Here is a 13884-nt window from a genome sequence, read left to right as displayed (position 1 = left end):
CATTTCTAAATAGATTCGTAAATATTTTATCGTTTAATATAATATATTATGTATATTGAAAATTCAAAATAATCGCAGTTGTTAATTGTTAAATATTGATATTTTTAAGTATTTTAAACTCAATTTGTTTAAATTATTTGCCACATTTATATATTTAAATAAAATGGAAACGGTTTTTAAATTAAACCACTAACTTGCTGAACTGTTTAGATGTTAACACAACTGGTGATATTTTGAGAATACATATTGTACATTTAAAATAATTACTAGTTTTTGTCAAAAGATTAAACATAAACTCAAAGTTCCAAAGGGCACAATGAACATCTCTCATAACTATAATTACTATAAGAAATATACATAATAATTAATTTATGTGACTGGGTCACACGAGTATTATAATTGTTATAGTTCCTTGTAAATTCTATTATCATTATCCTATATTTCAGGGTGTAGAGTAGAGAAATAACCTTCATTTTTAAAGACATTGGATTATGAAAATGTTTTTTGAATTGTGAGAAAATAATTCTAATTTATAATCATAAATAATTATATACTACACAGTATACATATTACACAATTTTATAATATTATCAAATATATCACCATAAAGCAACAAATAGGTAATATTATAAAATTAAACAAAATCATAGTATTAAAATCATGCTGTTTACTTTTCATCCATCATAGTGACTCAAACAAATTTTAGATAGACGCCCAGGCAAAAAACATATTCATGAGAAAATAACATACCGATTTGTTGATATATAAAACTCTAGTTGGGGCTGAATTTTACCCCATTCAAACAGTTTCACCTTAAGTTAATTTAGATCTCTGCTCATATTATACCCAAAGATAATTAAAGAAGAATAATCCAAAATAATCGATTGAGATTAATGAAATTTACATTGAAATTAATGAAAATTAGAGAATCACAGAACTCATCAGGACTCTTTCAACGTGACATATTTAAAAAAAGGTGATTAAAATGCACGATTTATTGCAAATAACTATTATTTATAATGATATAATATACATCATACATATACTCGTTTCAGACGCATATTGATGGCAAAACATTTATTGTTTATCTTTTTAATCGAACGAATTCAATCATAATGCATCGTGTATAAAAGTATTTCTTTAACTCAATGAATCGTTATTAAAAAAATATATATATATATATAATATTAGTATTTGCGGGCTTTGCTTTCCATCCAGTAGCTTTCATTTCCTGTCGTCGGTTTTATTAAAAAATAAAATCCAATTTACGAATTACATCGTAGTCGTATACAGTATTATAGCGTATATTATAATTTCTGTGTACGACATACATCTGCAACATTTTATTTTACATAAAATATAATTATTTACCTACCATTTAAAAACAATAATGAATGATGATGTAGAACGAGATATCCACTGCAAATTATATATTCACTATAGCTACTTCAACATTATTGTAAATATTATCTAAAATCTAATAATCCACTCTGTATTTAATATTGATGACAATAATAATAATATATATGTCACAATATGTAAATTTAACTTATCACTGAACAGTCATTTAAAACTCGTAATTTATCAATTTTTTAAATTTTAGATTTTTATGCATAAATAATTTATTTTGTAATCACAAAATTACCAAATATACATATATATATATATATATACATATGAATATAAAATTATATTCATACTTTTTGATTGTGATTGTCATAATCATCATCAATCGACATGATCGTTCTACTTCTAAATGCAAAAAAAATTTACAATAATGCTACAATATATTTGTGCTAATGGTATGGAATTACGATATTATTTCTGTTTGAAAACTATATTATATTTAAATTTTTATGTGGCTGGTTTTCTCCAAGCCATAAATATTTATAATATTAAATATATTATGTACATTTCATAGGTTCAGACGTTACTAATCTCATGTATTTTGTACATATACAATTATTGACGTGTATTCTACAATATATTTGGAAGAGGAAAATCAACGAATCAAATAAAAAACAAAGACCTAGTCTAGTAAGATAACACATTCACAGGTAGTGGTAAATACTTTTATAACATTTTATTTTGTGTGTTGTATGATATGTTATAGCTATTAATTTATAAGGATGATCTATAAAAACTATGTTTGAAATTATTGATTTTTTTTATTTCAATTTAAAACATCAAATTGAAATTGTTTCAGCATTTAGGATATATTTTTTGTGATTCGCCGATAGACAAAATTATAAGCTACTCGTAAGTAAATCAAATATATAATATATCAATATAGTAATATAGTAATTCTATATATATTATACAACAAACTTCAATTTAACAAATCAGAAATTTTAATTAGAACCCAATTTATTTAATTATATTTATCAAATTTCTCTCTAATATGAATTTGTTTTGTTTTTCGTGACATGGAAGTTATATATAAAGATAATGTACGAACGCAAATAAAGTCGTATTATATGTATATAAATAAACTCTTCATAATAATCAAATATGCAATAATAAATAATAATATTATTGTACATAAGTCATGTGAACATCGAAGTTTGCAATAATATCATATATTCGTCACATCAGGAATATGAAATTCAAACACATGTTATATATATTGTATCAATAACGATGCATATGGTCCGTTATACTATTGTAGTTGTCTGTATAATATTATCCGTCGTCGAATTACATTCTCTAAATGTTATCTGCATTAATCGATAGTAACGGAATCTGTACATATTATTGAAATACCACTAAAATACCTGCAATAGCTTATTGGCATGACCTATGAACCGCAGCCTAGTCGACGATGCAATTGCGATTGTTAAAAAATAATATTTACTTCTAATGACTATTTGTAACCTAACCTATAACGTTTCGATATAATTCAAAATAATTCTCAAATATTATTCGTTCCCTAATCATTTCATCAATTTGTCCAATTTATCCACATTGTGGATAGATTTTATGACGTTGGACGTAGGACTAAAATTATAATTTATTTAAAATATTCAATTATTTTAAAATATTAACCGATGTGCAAGTATATTAAGTATATGTATGTATTTGTAATACTACTAAGAATAAAAGCTCAATCTATGTTATGTGAAAATTTAATTAAATTTTAATTAATAATGATAATAATTTTTTATGCAAGCCAAACTGCATTTTTTTTTTTTTTTTATTGTATATAGTACATATATACTCTCGGCTACATGGGTCATTGAGCTTACAGCAAAAATAATTAATTACATATTTGCTCAAATTGCAATCATATCTTGTTGTATAAATATTATCTTATAGGTACGTATAGTTTTAAAATTATTGTTTATGAATTATGTCTCGTTTAAAGTAAGCAAGCTAACATATTATGGTATTCTATGTATTTATAAATTGGTTCGCGATATAACCACTTGGTGGAAGATTATTACCTTGTAATATTCAAAATTTATAGCCATAAGAGTGTTTACGGATTAGAAATAAGGGTCAAATGGGTTAACACTTTTATCTTTTACAAAAAAAATATTATTCTGTGTGTTGTTTGTTATAATTACGATGAAATTAGGATAGTTAGGTCTTAATTTATATACACGTACAACCATTGGTCCCTTTACAATCGTAAATATGTTATGTTATGATGTACCTATATGTATCAAAATGATATAGACTTCAAATGTCGTAGTTATCTTTATTTTTTTATTTTATCATTTTTACGAGAAAGGTTACACAATTTTCAGTCAAATAACGACAAGATAAATTATTTGTATGTTTGCAGATCAGCAAAATTTAAAAACCAGCTGAAAATAAGAAACCACAACGTCTCTCAGTATATACTATATAGTATATTGAAATATGTTATATACAAGACTACACCACAAGACAAGGAAAACCACGAATTGGTCGATGAAAGGAGATTGGATCAAAATATATTGACGAAAAAGCTAGTTTCTGTAATATATTAAGCAGCATATATATTATAAATACATTACATATATTCATATACTTCATTGTCACCTCAAGTTATTGGTTATATTATACATTTAAGAAGGAAACGCGTTAAGCTGATATGAAAATATTGTCACCACGTGTCACAGCAATAAAATTAATATTTTAAATTATACGTTTTTAATATTTTTGAAGTTTTATCTGTCAAGCTCAATACTTGTGTAGTACCATACGTATACAGATAATTAAAAGGCTATAATATAGGACGATTATTGTACAAATATCAACCAATTTTATTATACGATTAAAGGCCGTTCTTACAATGTCCGGTTAAGTGTCTGTTAAGACTAACCGGTAGAATTCTATCGGTTAACTCATGATAAATTCTTCCGGTTAGTGTTATCAGGCACTAACCGAGCATTGTAAGAATGGCCCTAAATCATACATTTATCAATAGTCAGATGCTTTAACCATATTCTTAAACAATGTTAAAATGTATATATATAGATAAGAATATTTAAGATACATTAAATTTGTCCATCGAATATTTGAATGTGTTATAAATAAGTAATAATGATACAACATACAATTTTTACTTATGATATTTTTCATGATAAAAATTAATAAAGGTCAATGCGTCTTACATAGTATCATCAATCATAATTCGAATAAATGCATGAATGAATATAAATATGGGAGTGAACGTGGATAAAAACATCACTCTGAATATATATATTTATACAGGTTAATTTACCATGCGTGTTCGCCTCCCATTCTATCGTCGAACAATACATTTATTCAAGTGAAAAAAGTTTTTAGATTTTTAAGTAGATATTATATCTACAACATTTAAGAACCAATTTTGAAATAATCAGATTTTTATATCATTTAAAGAATAATCCTGTGAGACACAAACTTCGTTTTTTTCAAATGAGCCTCACTCTTTTTTAAAATAAATTTTTTAACAGATGATTAATTGTATAAGTTTTGAATTATCAAATGTATGTTCTTAAGGTGACTCGTGATAATAGATTTAAAGGTATGAGAACAGCAATGGTTAGAAAACATTTTACCGAGGATATATTAAATACTAGACTCAATATAACATTATTTATATTTGAGGAATATTAAGGGTTATTATCCTTGGTGTACAAAGTTTAATTACCCAAAACCTAATGGTTTGCATTTTAATTTAGGTGCATAAATGTTGAAAACGTAACTAGATTATTAATAATTTAGAGTAAAAAGGATGCTTACTATTTGACAAAAAAAAAAAAAATAGAAATTCATAATGCCACAGAAGAACAATAATACACTCCTAAAATTATATAAAAAATTTGATGATCAGAAAATATGTTGTTAAATCATATTTAATAATTCCAAAACTCATCATTTGAATATACTAATTTATTGTCAAAGGGTAAAAAGTAAAAAAGAGTGAACATATCAGATTATAATCACCCTGTAAACTACATGCATGTATTATGGGCAATGAGCGAACATAAGTTTACATATGCGTGTAAGGTAGAGTACACGCTATTTGCTCATTATATTGTCTTAAACAAAACCTTACTCGATGTAATTGAAAAAAAAAACTAACGTCTAATCGATTTTCAATATAATTTATTTAATAGCGTGTTACCCACTCGGCGGGTCAGCCGTTGCTTCTGCAAGCCAAGATTTGGTAAACGCCACAGGGAACTCAGAGTACTTTTCAATCTATTTTCGAACAGAGTCTGGGTAAGGTAGGAGGGAAGCTTTGGACGTTGTTGGCTGTTTGGATTTATATTTTAATGTTTAAAGTCCTCAGCTCAAAAAAATCAACTGAACTCTATCAATAAGCGAACAAAGTGACGAAAATACGTCGCAAATAGTGACCAAATTACATTAAATATGAAAACAGAAGTAACAATAACATTTTTATAGGTACCAATGCAAGATACGAGTTTACTGCTCTTCAAAAATCTTCACCATTGCAGGCATCTTTATATAACTCATACATTAATGTAATTATTAAAAATAGCGTAGCCAGGATAATCTTTTCTGGGGAGGAGGGAGGCTGATAATACGTTTACACAAAGTTGGCTTAACTAGGGTCTTTTAAATTAAAAAATTCTCAATATTTTGGGGTGGAAGGAGGTTGGTACAGCCCTTTTGGCTATGTCACTTAAAATAATTGTATATACATAAAACGTATGATCGTATGTCTGACGATATAAAATAGATATGATTTTATTTTGAAACATTTCGGTTTTGTACTGTATAGTGCAATTTTGGTACTTTTTTCCTTAAACCGCAGACTTTATATTTTATTTTTAAATTGAAATAATTTTTTTCAAAATGTTTATACATAAATATTGAATGTTAAACCCTCGACGATGCCCTATTATTTATAAGCATTTAAAGTTTAGAGATAAGTTGAGTAAAATGGCTACAATAACTGATACCCTAAACTTTAAATGCATATAAATAATAAACTGTCAGTTCGATATATTGAAGTTTTTATGACTACTCTTTTTCCGGAATATGAAATTAAGAACAGCAGTGAAGGTCTAAAGAAAGTTTGATAGAAACCTAAAAAAAAAATCATTGTTATAAAATACCATCATAAGACAAATTTGATTATTTTATGTTTCTATAATAATTACACGTTATTATATTACTTGGCAATAGTTTTCTGCTATATATTTCATAGTGTATTAACTGTACTGGCCCGTTATTATTCAGGGTAACAGTGTTCAGCTATATTGATACGTACAATTATATGCACACCTATAGTGACATAACTATATAAACATCAAATTTTTCATCATATGAATTCCTTCTTAAGTTTACGCGCAAACAGTGTGTGCCTATTATTAAATTAACCTTGACTATATATTTAAAATGTTGAAAGGTTGACACATGACATTAAACATCGAAAACCGGTCTCTGCTAAAGCCATTATTTTTTATTTTTGAATTTTGGCCATGTTTAATGAATGACTCATTGTTTAGGGTATTTCATGAACAACGTAGTTTTTTGTTTTAGTATACTTTTGAACTTAAAAAAAACTAGTTTTTGAGAAATATCAACTAGTACATGATATATACTTTAAAATCATAATCATATGTCTGAATCTGTTATTTTTTGGAAGAGAGAGGGGTTAACACACATTATATTGTACATGTGAACCACTAAATTAATTAACGTTACACTCCACAATTTACAGTATTATAGAAAAACAGCACTTGGATCACCCTATATACAGCTGGTTAATACTGTATGTAACTGAATAGATGATAATAATTACTATTTGCTACGTTTACTTGGTGATGTTTAAACCATTTTAAACGGACGGATACTCTCTTTCTTACTTATTTTATTAACCGTAAAAATACGATTATTCTCAGTGGATTTAAAACCGTTTTAACGTTATTGTGTAAATGGTTATTTATTACATAAATACATTGTCAGTTGGTGACGTGTTATACAATAATAATAGGTGGTTCGTTATAAGTGTTGTAAAACTAAAAAAGAAAAGAAAATAACTATATTTCATTACACACTAACTGAAGCTACGAAAAACCTGCAATATACATAAACCTAAAACGCTGCATAGTACTAATAGTGTCATCATCATAATATAAATATTTAATATTTATAATTTAGGCAGTCCTATAAAAAAATGTATTTATATTTTAAAGCCAAATACCTACCAATGCTTTGACGAATTATGTCTATGCAATGATAAAATGTTGGTGTCACGGCGTCTTGGTTAGGCAATTTGACTACACCTATGTACATGGTACATTTTACGGTATCTAATAAAGTTTAATTTCAGGTCTTGTACATTTTCGATAAAATAATTATCATGTACCACGAATAAATGTTATTTGTACTCAATAACGTCGTGAGTTGAAGTATGGAATCTCATAGGTATGTATACTTATAATACTTCTTACTTATCACTCATAAGTAATAAATCGTATTCTTAATTAAGTGATTTTAGGTTCTGAGTGACTCAGTGGAACGATGAATGCATTGGATTTACTATATTGTAAATAATATTTATTTAATCCATATTGGCATACCTATAAGACTTGAAAAATATGTGATATAACGTTCTTATAATAAACAACAAAATCATTATTTACAAAAATGTATTAAAATAATATTTAATAATATTTATATGGTATGTCATATATAATAGCGTAGTGATATCTACTGTTAATAATATATACCTAAACAACTAAAGCTAATTTCAACTACGCTGCTCAAATTTGTAATGTTACAATATAATTATAGCCAACGGACATCGTTTCAAATGTATATTATATATAGATGTAATATTAAAAAAATGTTCCATATTTCGTAAAAATAATAAAAGCTGAATCTATTTTCGATTTGTTTCATTTTATCTTTGTCAACATCATCATTGTTAGTCCCCTCAGGGTTCTCTAGATTCATTTCAACAGTAGTATGAATTCAATTTGTACACAAATCAAAGTTGTGCGTTCATAGGATAACATCACTTCTTGAAATCTGTATAACGCAGGCGCTTTTGATAAGTCCGAGTTCTATATATTGAGAAATAATGATAAATCTAAAACCATTTCAGTATAAAATATTTTCAACAATATTTTTATAATACATTATATTATAATATCGTATTAATTTATCAACAGACACTGTTGGATATCAATAATTAATTAGTAACTATGATAGTAACAATATCAAATACCAATATCATTTATCATGTCTCAAGGTTTTTTTGGGGGTTTTTTTTTTACATATTATTGATATTTTTGTAAATCATAAAAAAAACCACATAGAAGGGCTTTTTTTGTTTAAAAAGAAAAATGATCATACATAATATTTTTATTTTAACCTGAACAATGCACATAGCCGTGCTTATATTCTTAAATAATGTAAATATAATTAGTGATTACATGTGTACATGTTTGTCAAAAAATATTCAAAGTCTATAACTGACAAGTATTTTTGGATAGACTCGCTGCAGCCATCGAAAAAACATCAAAACTTATTAAAATTTTAACTATGTTATCAGATTTAAAAAAAATGTTATCAAATTTAGATTTATTATTCATTAAGATGTCCCACAAAGAAATTATTTCATGATATTTATAATTCCAGACTAGCCATAACAAAGTTAATATTACACAATACCTACATATTACGCACAATGTGTAATTGTACTCACAAAAATAGGCTCCCAAGTCGTGTTTTATGTTTATTTCTTGTCTCCTATCGTTCACTATAATATGTATCTTTCGCAGTCTTGGTAGATTTCAGCTTGTAAATCTCAAAACTGATAGCGATTATAAAAATATCATTGAAAAATAATTATCACAAAAAATAGCTGCTGTTATAGATCATTTAACATTAATAACAATAAATTTCATTATTTCTAGAGAGCTCGAAAATATTGCAAAAATTGTGAAACAACATAAAATTAATAGTCGACTGTTTTAATCGAGTCTTATTGTTTTTTCTCGTGAACCATACTGTTTTAGCCATTTTCGTCATCATCGTCGTCATCGGCGCATACCTTCCTATAATAATTACAGTTATTGAGTTGTGCACCCTATTTTTGTCGTTCTAATTGCGTTTTAATTGAATTTTGACCTTTGGACGAGGCAAGCCCGCGGACAGAAACGCAACAAGATATATTATATTATAGCGTGTTTTTACGAGAGTGATGCTGTAGAGTCCTCGGCTGGATGACTGGTCTGCAGACATCTTGATAATTATTTATTTTACGACGGTCGCGTTAATAATAATAAATTAATACAACACAATATGATAATATTATATTATAAACTAGATAATCGTTAGTAGTTGATTCTAATAAAAACTATACCCAATTTATCTCAAACGATATTAAAGTTTAAGAATTTTTTTAACTTAATTTGGATTATTGTTATTATTTTTTAAGTTTTCACTTACTGAATGAAACATATAATTTTAATTTCTCATTTTAAAACAGGATAATATATTTCTGAGCATTTTGATACATTAAAGTTTATTTTAATATTATTAAAAAGTTTTTACGTTAAAAAATTTGTTTAAAATGATTATTATATATAATATATTTCATTAGTCCACAGCCAATCAACGTAGAAAAATTAATTAATTACTTAAAACTAACTTAACTATACCAACTAATATAATCTAGATATATTTCAATCTCTTTTTTTTATACTATTATTATTGTTATGTATATATTATTGTTACTGCTTCATACTTGTGTTAAAAAATATTAATGTCTATAGCCAATAACCTTTGTTGTTGAGGATTAATTAAAATAAAATAAAATAAATATATATATATTTCAATAATAAACATTTATTAAAATAAAATGTCTTAACGTATAAGATATAATTTTGTCTATAGTAAAATTGAGTGGACTTTTAATAATAAATAAAATTAAAAATAGATTTTTACGTTGTGTTTTAAGAATGTTTAATTCTTTTTAACATTTTATTTGAATGCCTAAAATATCAGCAAGAACGACAAAACACCAGATTGGATACGACCCTCGACATCGCATTGGGACCCAATGCTGTGAGAACAACAAAATGATTTTTCTTTTAAAGTCAACAGGCCTCTATAACTCAATTTAATTATTTGCAATTGTTTTCCTCCTTGTTTTGTTTTTGTTTCTTTCCTTTTTATATAAATACTAAGAAACTATACTTTTACGCCAAATACCTCTTAAAAAAAAAAAATTGTTAAAATCTTAAATCTTGTAAACCTACCATAATTTATTTTAACTAATGTCCATGTAGCTGCCGAGTTTTATTTGATCAATAAAAAAAAATATATATATATCTTATTGAAAAAAAATCTTATATCCTATTTTATACTGTAAAATTTTTTCATTTTTTTTATTTTTTGGTTTATTCATCTCTGAACAACCCATGGCCACCTGAAATATGTGTAGGTAAAATACGGTTTCTTTATTTTATGTAGGGTTTTTTTTTATTTTATTTGACACTTTTATTTAAAAAAAAAAACAACAATACAAAAAGAGGCTTTTTTAACTTAAGCAATTTATTTTAAATCGCAGTTACAATTCCAATAAGTTCTGCAACATATGAACGAAGTTTTTCAATTATGCAATAAATTAAAAATTAGTTGATTGTTACAGCTGCAGTTTACAGCCCATTTTAAATATTAAGAGAGATGTTGTCAATAACATATTAAAGCAAACTCAGTGTTAGATTAGTACTTGTTATTTACACTGGTTATTTACACTGGTTATATCTTATATCTTATATTACGTTGTAATAATATAAGAGAATCCTAAGTTTAGTAATTTTAATAATGTATTAGTTAGTATACAATTAAATAACAATATTGAAGTTTTGTTACGAAAATTTGTTATTAATGGCTTTGAAATTTAACTTTAGGGGTGGATGAAGCATCTAACGAAATAATGAGTTAAGTCACATAGGTATACCACAATTTATCACCCCCTAAAATGTAAGTCTAATTGTGCCTATTTATGAATTCCGGTTATGTACATTATTCATATTTTCATATTATATATGTATAACTAACTGATCATATATTATGCCAATACCAGTGGCGTTAAGTGTTTGTTGATTTACACCTTCTTCAATTGTATTAAATATAATTTGAATTCTGCACAGATTCTTAACACCTTTTTTTTTTCAATGAAATATAATATATAACAGATATAAAATATTATACCCATTCATAATCATAAATATATCGATTTTTATACATGATGTTATAAATGTTTGTTTGCTTGTTCGTTTGTCCGCAGTAGCCTAATTTATTCAGAAATTATAATACTGATTTCAATAAAAGTTTTATCAATGTATTTCTTGAGACTTGGTGAACGTTTGTAGCTTTGTTTTTCAATCCACATATGTAGCATATAATATGTATCTCTTAAAATTACCTATTGCTATTTTCTGTATTATACAATAAATTCCAACTGACGCAAACCGGTAAACTATCGAAAGGTATACTAATTTTAACCCAGTCAGGCAATACAGCAAGTAATTTATAAATTCCAAAAACATAAAGAACATCTAAGGGATGAAAATCTACATCATTGCATCCTGAAAATGAAACTCTGATAGCATGTCTATGTCACAACAAAGGTAGGCATATTATAAAACTTAGTATAAGTGCTTTTGACATGTGTTTATTTTGACATATAAACCGTTAAAAAAAATAAATTACAAGAATGTATAATACTGTAATAGTTTTCAGAATACTAAATCGTTTTTTATGCCACACCTAGTGAATTTTCTCAGGTTTACAGAAACGTTGAGTACGATCGTTCCTATATATTATTCACATAATAACAAGTATTATACATTACCTAGTCATGTTTGGATGGCGAAATAGACTAACATTGTCAGCTCTTCAGTTATAATATATTTATATATTTATAAATCTACTTTAAGTTTAATAACCGACGTTGCACTGAGAAATAATAAATATTACCATTATATTATACTAATAAATGGAATTGTTCAACTAATACCTACAGTAGTACCACCTATCCCGTTCAGGGACGTGCTTAAAAAAATTTTTTTGTGGGGAGAGGGGTGAATATAAAACTTTAATTATATACAAATATTAAGCAATACTCTTACTAGCAGTTACTATGCAAGTAATAGTAGTGATTATGTACCACATTATTGCATTACTATATTAAACATTAAATAAATCGATGTATAAACTGCTATGTTATGTTTGTGTAGATTGTCCATAAGTCATAAGTTTGAAGTTTCTATAGGACTACAATTCAGACCTGTACAAAATATAACTATTGGTATCAACCCTACAACTAGGTGCATGTAGTGTGACATGGCCAAATTTATTTTTCTTACTTCATACTTGAATAGGATAGTTACAAATATTGACAGCCATTTGGTTCAAAAGAACGGAGAGATGTTTTTCAATATAAATTGTATAAATATTTAAAAATATTAAACAATTTTTCATTTTTCATTTAAATCACAACATAGCCGGTAAATGGTGACTATGGTATTGTGATTTTCTGACTGCAAGTATCACGTATTTTAACAAGATATAATGTTCATATAATTTATAATGCGGTGCTATATATTATTTTTAGTAAAATGATTACTTTATTTTATAACAGTGATTTTAAAAGTTTTTTTTATCCTTACTAATAACTTATATTTTTAACCCCATATTCTGAAGTAAAATAGATTAATCAAAACGTTTATGTATAACCTATATATATATTATAGGTATAATAATTAATAATTAATAACATATAAAATATTGAACTGATATGGGTATTTAGTTTATTATTTATATGCCTTTAGGGTACCAGCTGTTGCCACTCAACTTGTCTCGAATCCGTAAACTTCAGCGTTTGTATGCATATAAATAATAAAATATAATAACATACGATAAAAAAATCTAGATTCAAGTCGTCGATATTGGCCTGAGTCCATCGAGGACACATTTCGTTAGCCGTTTGCTTAATAATAATATTATTATATATATATATATATATATATATATATATATATATATATAATATTATATATGCTTACAAAAGCATCTCGAAGTCATCATAAAAATATTTAGCTACAGTAATAAAACTAATATATTTCATGATCATTTACACGAAAATTATAACTGAAGCCAAGTAAGAATTGAAATATTATGCCAAGGCGCCAGAAAATGATAACCAGCTGCCACAATATATTATATTTAGTTCAAATACGTGACGTCATCGAGTGCAAAAAAGTGTACCTACTGAGTATTTTGGTACACGTCTTGCATAATATTATTAAGACAGTGATACCTAACCTCGCCCATATTCATCAACTGATTATATTAAATATATGTTTGCACGTTCCGTCAATACAAATATGAAATTTATTATCTACTTACCTATAAATT

The sequence above is a fragment of the Diuraphis noxia genome, unplaced genomic scaffold (genome assembly GCF_037042655.1).
Source record: "Diuraphis noxia isolate RWA-SAM2 unplaced genomic scaffold, SU_Dnox_SAM2 contig0003, whole genome shotgun sequence".
In the NCBI taxonomy this organism is placed as follows: domain Eukaryota; kingdom Metazoa; phylum Arthropoda; class Insecta; order Hemiptera; family Aphididae; genus Diuraphis; species Diuraphis noxia.
Note: the sequence above shows the minus strand (reverse complement) of the source record.